The following is an 8,059-nucleotide window of genomic DNA, read 5'->3' on the forward strand; positions in this document are numbered from 1 at the left end:
ACTGGCACGACATGAGAGGAAGGGTGTAGGCCAAGCCCAATAGCTGGAGTTTAGGGGTTAAGTCTCCTCTGACTTTATGCCAGGGACACATACTTGATTTCCTCCGTGCATGAAGGAAGCAGCTGCACACTTGCACGCAGTTCTAGCACGTCCTTCTCATGCTTCCCAGAGGTGCTCTTCTTCCTGGTCACTGCTGAACAGCCACAGCACTTGGAAACCATTATGTGTCCAAGCACATGGTCAGAGCTAGAGAGGCTGCATCCTAATGCCCAGCAGCTCAGGGATACCAGAACTGTGGACACTGTGGAGAGCCCCTGAGTCTGCCTGTCTAACACCTTGAGATTGAAATAAAAGTAAATAAATGATAAAAACCACCCTCGAAAATCTGGAATCTGAAACTCCTTGGTGAGGACAATATGGAATACTTTTTGTCAGGGGTTTCAAAATCAGGCTCAACAGGAGCTAGAGTCCTTTGCAAGACTGATGTCAGCTCCAGGCAGGCTCTGGCTGGACAGGCAGCAGTTGGGCACCCTGGTTGTGGCAGAGGTTCTGGCTGCAGAGAAAGGGGCTAGTAAGAAGTCATCCCTGTGAAAGAGCAACAGGGACTTCCACCATGCATCATTTTGTTCTGATACTGGAGAAACTGGGTTGAAATGCAGAGGCTTTCACAGTGAAGAAGGATCCTCGGACAAAATCTTGGATCCAGAACACCCCTCCAGATCAAGCAGGAATTCAACAAAGGATTTTCAAGGCAAACAATAACCTCACGTGCACAGTGACTCTTTGCAGTGGGACGTGCCTAACATGGTTTGAAGAGCTACAGAGCTACATGGATATAAATATTTCCTACATGGATATCAGTAAAATGATAGGATAGTTATTCTCATGTTTATTTTATCTTTTGATTCAGAAATTAAAGTCAAATCCTGATCTTTCACTGACTCCCTCGTCTGCAAGTTCAGCATGCTGCAGGCTGAAGCTGTAAGCATTGATTCTCAGATACACACAACCCAGGCAGCCTTATTTGCCTCAGAAGACCAAGAGTCATTTTGGCCGCACATCTGAAGCGAAAACGCTTGGCACAGCTTTTAGAACAGAGGTCGGCTGGGCGTTCTTATTCAAGATGCCACATTAACATACCACATTGTTGCCCATTATGTACCTCCAGGCAGTGCTGGGGCTGGGCTGATTTACAGAACAAGGAGGCAGGTAGGGTGTTTGCACAGCCTGGGAACGCAGCTCTGCTCTCAGCTGATCGCCAGGTGCTACCCTAGCTAATATGATAAATCACGGCGGCAATAATTACCCACTTCTGATGCCATTCTGATGTCTTCAAACAGAGGGGATTTGGTCAGTGAGTTTTCTAACACATAAATTGCTTAAATCAGAAAAACAAAGATATTGTTGAAATTAGGAGTTCAACTGTAACCTGACAGAAAACTTATCTCTAGGTTGCAGCTGCCTGGAAAGTCCAGCCAGCACAAAGCATATGACAGGACTGAATAAATCCTACAGAAACCATCACTTTATTAAAAAGAGCATCTGCAGTCAACTAGTTTGAATAGTTTGTTTCCTTCAAATTGATTTTTTTTTTTAAGGCCTTGATTTGACTTTGTGCAAACAAAAAGACGACAAATAAGATTACACGGTTTGTTCAGAAAAAAAAAGCCCATTCTGGGTACGGCTGCAGCTATGGAGAACTTGGCCTACAGCAGCTGATTTCAATCTGAACTCATTTTCCAAGGCTTACAGGCACACATATTTTGAAGCTGTGACAGCATACTTGCTGGGGTCATGTTTTTTTGCTGAAGTGAGAATGGCATTTTTCAAATCATTTTGTTCTGCCCACAAAACCCAACGTCAACCAACATTACGCTTTCCCTCATGCAGCAAAAATACACAGACAAGCTCCTAGTCCACACCGGGAATGAAAAAAAATGCCTTTCCTCTTTTGCAAAGCTAAGTTAGAACTATGCCAACCCCTTTGAGAAGCAGTTCTTCAAGTGGTAAAGAAAAATCAAAATTAAAATCTCAATCAAAACAACTTATTTTTTTCCCCAATAGAAGTCCTCCTAAGGAAAAACATTCTAGTTTTGTTTTTCTCTAGAGCCTTTCAGGCTGCAGGTTTCCTGAAATTCAATCAGCTTCTTCATTACAACATACACATACCAAGTCAAAGCTCACACACACACCGTGAGACCAACAGCACCAGGGCTTATTTACACAGATGCCCTGTGGTCTCTCTTCTAGCTGGGTGCTGGTTTTTGTGGGATAGGCAGTGCTCCCAGGGAGCAGGAACATGGCAGCACCAGGCTCCAAGGCATACTCCAAACAAAGAGCAGCCTGTGCTTGTGAGGGGTCACCTTGTGCCAGGTACCTACCTGCCCACTGGATTCAATGATATTAAAGGTCTTCCCCAACTAAAAATGAGTCTGCAATTCTGTGACTGACCTCATTTGGCATGCAAGGCACCAAAAAGAGCCACTACCCCAGGAACTGGGACAAGCCCTGTTGAATTTGCTGATCAGCAACACGTCATTTTCCTAAGAAGGGAGGATCAAAAGATGCAATTGCTCTTTGTCCACCCTGATAAAGGGCTGGCACCTGTCCCTCCCTGCCTGTCCAGAAGCAGAGACAGGTACTTATGACTGACTTTGGAAAAGAAGAGAGGGCAGCTGGAAGAAGCTGGAGAAATGCACATTTAAGGAGTGACTGTAGAAGTTAAGGCAAGGGGCCTTGGACTAATTTGGGAGCAGGGAAAAAAACATGCTGGGCTGGCACATGCCGGAGACTGTAAGGCAGTTACAGTCTTCCTAACACACCTACCTGCCTCCCCAGGGCACTCCAAGCACTGCAAGAACATCTAATTTGTGCATGAAGTTCGATCTCCTCCAGAGCAGTAACTCTGCCCACCAGTAGAGCTGCCAGAGAGCACTCTGCAGTTCTGCACACAAGCAGCTCCCATCATCTCTTTGTCAGGATGCCCTGGTTACTCTGTGTTTTATTTTGGGGTGCTATTTCTGCAGCCAGCCCCGTTTTTGCAGCAGGGTCATCCTTCCCAGATGATGACACCACTCCATGCTGAACATCTTGGTTTGCCAAGTGTTACACTCCTAATACCAGCTCTGGGGACCACCCTGAGCCAGTGACCTCCCTCGTGGTGAACACCTTTTGCTCAAAAAGAAGACGGGCTACTCCTAAATCCCAAGGAAACTAAATGTGACCCAGGAAAACAATGCCTTCGGGTTTCATAAATTACATGTTTCTTATTAGCCAAGGGATTGGTCTTTGGAGGATACCTTTGTTTCAGACCTGGAGTCAGAGCAGAGGCTGTGAGAAGGGCAAGGGGAGAAAGAGCAGTGAGGAGGAGATTCCAGGGTGAGCCTGCTGTTGTGGCGTGGTACATCTAGGCACATTAATCATCACCTGAACTTCAGAAAGGCACTCAAAACAAATGGCCATTTTGGTTAATTACCACAGATGCTGCCAGGCCAAAGGGGCACTGCAGTTGAGGTGAACAACTACATGCTTCATCAAAGCAAAGGTGATTTTCGTTCCCCTTAATGGAGAAGAGAGATGAGAGCAACAGAATAAATATTCCCTTTCTAGACGTCACATATACACATTTACTTTTCTTTTAATAAGCACTAGAGGGAGCAGCTTTAGTGAGTACTAGAGATGAGTAAGAAACTTCTATAAATTCCTTATAATCTCTGCTATGTAGAGGTGTCATATTAGCAAAGATTTGTCTTTCCGTGGGGAAAGATACTTGGACTTTAAGGTAAGGGCTGTTTTGTACTAAAGAACATCTCCCAGTATTGGACTTGGTGCATCTGGGAAGAGTAAACAGAGGAGCTCTAAGATAGACCTTGTAAATTAAGCCGTGGCACTTGAGGAGAAGGCCCAAAACACTCCTCAATAAAAATCCCATCCTGAAACATGATGTAATATATTTCAGATAGAAGATACAACAAAGTTGACAGTGGCTTCATGAGACCATCTGGCACTGATCATTTTTAATCCATCCCTATGTACTGTATAAATTAAAAATTAAATTCACATTATCCTTTCTTTATTCATCCAACTGGACTGTACTTTTATTTCGAATTGAAAAAGCAGACTTGAACACCCATAATCCAAATCCAATCTACCATAGGACACAGCTACAGTTGGTGCACCCTAATGAAGCCTGACCCAGAAAGCCAGGAGCAGAAACACTGCAAATATTTCCAAGAATTTGAAATCAACTCTTTTGGTTTTCGAGCAAAATTTTGATTTGACTTCCAGAAGAAGAATGTTTTGTTAGATCATGTTTGTGAGGAGGAAAAGCAGAGTTGGGGGATGAAGAGACTTGGGGGTGCTGTATTTTATTGTACTGGCTAGTGAGGTAGGTATAGGGAAAGGTCAGAGGCTTCAGGATTGTTGTCCTGGTGCAGGCACACGTGACAGTGCAAGGCAAGTCAAGAGGGGATCAAAGACACAGCAGGGCCAGGAGGCTCAGCACACTTTTGCAGCTGGGTAACACTGAATGCACTTCCCACAGGCTGGAGTAACTCAGGAAGGGGACACATAGGAGCATCAGGTGTTTCAGTGACATCTGGATTCTCCTATAACCAAATGTAAAATCATGGAAGGAAGGGTTATTATGGTTAAAGCCTGAAACTGAGACTCATCACTGGATCTCATTTCCCACTGACAAAAATGTTGTCTCAGGCCTCCATTGCTTGTTTGCCTTTCTCTCAAGCATATCCCTTTCCTGTTTGCAACACAGTTGAAAAACACACACAAGGAGATGCATCCCCTGCTGTGGGGGGTGCATTCACCAACTCCATTCCACATAAGTAGCATGTGGGAAAACTGGGGTGACCCTACGTTAAGTTATAACATCTTTCACATGCCCATTCAACTAGTCCCTTTCAGGAAGGTTTCAATAAAGACTGCATAATCTTTACTGCTTGTGTTGTTCATGTATTGATATTAGGCAAAGGCAGATGGGGGTCTGAAAGGCAGGTAATTACAAGTTTTCAAAGGAGAGCAACCCCCCTTCAGGGAATCACTTTCAGTCCTAGCCATATGTATGTATTTGTGATAGAAAATGTTTTCTATTTCTCCATGTTGTACAAAATTCTACAATGACGTTACAGCTGAGAAAATAATTTTACAATATTTAAAAGTTTGGGAGAAAAATTCTAGGACAAAGAAGAAAAAAAAAAAAAAAGAATCAATTCACTGAACAGGCAAAGGCCATAGATTGACACCTGGAAAACTTATCTTCCCCTTTGGCCATGCCAGCATGTCCTATTTGTACTGGGTCATTGATACCTGGGGCAATACCTTCCTGTCCTTTCTGTACTGGTTTGTTGTTCCTAGAACTAAACCAAAACATCCAGATTCATGACCAAATAAATTCTTGCTACCCTCCACATTCTTCACAAACATTATCTAATTCACTCTTCAAGAAGCTCTATATACTCATTGCGAGAGGTGAAAGCAAGGCACAGACAAATATTAATCCCTTATCTTTCTTCAGAAATAATACAGGACCCACAGGCACAGTCACCACCTCTACATACCTTTGTGTGCTATGGACATGCAAAGATCATTTGTTGGGATAATGTGCAAATTGGGGTCCCAAAGCTTGGTCCCTCTGAAGGCACCTATGGCTTCTTCCTCAACTCAAGAAGGACTCAATTTTTCCTGGAAAATGTGCTGCTTCTGCTTCTTAAAGAGCACACCAGTAATTCAGACACCCACAGAGGAAGGATTTCTTTCCTCTGAAGATCAGATTCTCACTCAGCTCCTGAATGACAGCTCCAGACACTATGTTATGGACCACAGAGCAAACGCTCACCATACTGCAGCCTCACCCCCCTTAGCCTTGTGGTGACCTGAATTCCCAGCTTTGCTGCAAAAGCCACTTCTAAGCTTTGTACTTTTAAAAAAGGAAACTTCCAGGACTGAGCTTCTCAAAGGAGATAGGATGAGGAAGGATCATTTTTCAGGCCCATCTATACACAGGCTAGAAACTAAGTGGTCCAGTCCCTCTGCCTGCTTCAGAGGTGGGTAATTCCATGTCTGCAGAGAGGCACTGCTCAGCAAAGCGTCAGAGGAGCCTGTCACCTAACACCTCGGGGTTAGGCAGCAGCTAAATGATGCCTGGCAGGATTGGAAAGTTTTTCAAACTGAAGGCATTGTTTCCCACATCAGGTATCTGAGCCCCTTCATGAGCTTGACTCTCTTTTGAACCAGCCCATGGATGTGGATCCAGCTGGACACGTGCCCCTCTCCTGCCGCTGCTGTGTTCAATGTACCCATTGTACTGCGGGAATGTGCGGGGAATAATTGTGCTGATAAGCTCAACATTATCTCAGTTATCAAAAGTGTGTGACGGTTTGTTTCCTATATGAACTTGTTGGAATCAAATCATTTTTTTTTTCTTAAGTCAGGCTTTACAGGATCCACTGGGGAGTGGTAGGAGCCTAAGTGTGCACTCCCAAGTTACTTGCTTTCCCTTTTGAGTACTTATTTTGGAAAAGCTTAGCAGTGACTTATTACACTGCCCTCCCAGATGAATTATAGCTCACCACAACCACCCAAATGCTTAATTTTCTGTAATATCTAAGAGGAAATTACTGTCTTAATCTTTGAATGTATGATTCAAAAAACAGATTGTAGCCCATAAACCCAGTTCTTTGGTTGCCTTTAAACACTGTGTTCCCAGGACAACAACACAGATCATTCACTGGCCTGTTCTCCTACCTTCATCCGAAACAAAGGTGATTATTTATACAAACAACGTCTTCTTATAGATCTTCAAAAGGAAGACACAGAAGAACCTTTGGTGCAGAGCAGCAAAACAACAACTGAAAGAGGCAATACAATAACTCCACTAACACATTTTTAGTGCTGGGGGCACTAGTGAAGAATTATGGGATGTTCAGCTGCCTATTGTCAAAATTGAATACTCACTATCTTTCATCCAGTTTGCCATTTAATGGGAAGGTGTCTACATAGGTGCTTGGTGGAAATCTATGCTGCCCTTTCCCTATGGAAGAGGACAGCCATATCTACCAGGCCTCCATGTAGAAAATTAGTGGGCTCTTAATTTTTAATGTTTCCATTCACAAGCTGAGCTTGTTCCTTGTACTTCATGGGACAGACTCATTTGGCAGAAGACACTTCCTGACTACTTCTTTCCGTACTCCTAAAGACTTTTTTTATTTTAAACATAATTCAGTAATTAAGGCTCAAGAGGTCATCAAGGATGGTCACAAATTTATTCCTGAAGTCTTTTCAAGACAATGTTTTATACTTCATAAATAGGCACTATAATCATTAACAGCTATAATGACATGCCAAGGGGACTGACATGACATAAAGAAGAATAAAAAGAAGCCCTGGTGACTATGAGGACATCTTTTTTATAAAGCTGGTTTTATGAGAGTTGAGTGTTTGAGTTCTTGCACTATGCTGTCATAAAACAGTACCCAGCTCAACTGAGTAGCTGTGCTAAAATCACAGAATCACAAATTTCATCAACATCCATGCAGCAGTTGTTTGGAGACCTAAACTATGTGTTAATTTGGACTGGATATCAGGTACTGGGCAACCAGGAGTCAATGGCTTCCTAGGAACATCTTTTTTTGGGTTTTGTTTGTGTGGGTTTTGGGTGTTTGTTGGTTGTGGGGTTTTTGTGGGGTTTTGTTGGGGGTTTTTTGTTTGTTTGTTTGGGAAGTTTTTTTGGGTTTTGTTAGGGGGTTGGGCTTTGGTTTTTTATGCTTAATCCTGGGTCGATTATTTTCCCAGGAATCGATTTCTGAGGTGCGGTGTAAAATGACACCACTGTGAGTACAACCTTACTCACCCAGTAACTACCCGGAGCGCAGGAGGTGACAATGAGTTTATCAGAACCTAGACCTTAATATAGAAAGCAAATAGAAAACCATCCAATGAAACATGAGATACAAAAGTGATATGAAACAGTATCTTATTCACTGATCAAAATCACCCCAAACAAACTGGCCAGTGAGCTATATTGATTTGCCATCATCTGAATCTC

The 8,059-nt window shown here is 43.2% G+C and overlaps 1 protein-coding gene across 1 annotated transcript in view; it reads right to left on the bottom strand.

The window, feature by feature from the left end:
* LOC103615851 (endonuclease/exonuclease/phosphatase family domain-containing protein 1) overlaps positions 1–8,059 on the bottom strand; it is a 52,881-nt gene that overhangs the window by 13,310 nt on the left and 31,512 nt on the right. The gene's annotated exons all lie outside the window — the stretch shown is intronic.

This window comes from Corvus brachyrhynchos, unplaced genomic scaffold, assembly GCF_000691975.1.
Source record: "Corvus brachyrhynchos isolate BGI_N302 unplaced genomic scaffold, ASM69197v1 scaffold94, whole genome shotgun sequence".
In the NCBI taxonomy this organism is placed as follows: domain Eukaryota; kingdom Metazoa; phylum Chordata; class Aves; order Passeriformes; family Corvidae; genus Corvus; species Corvus brachyrhynchos.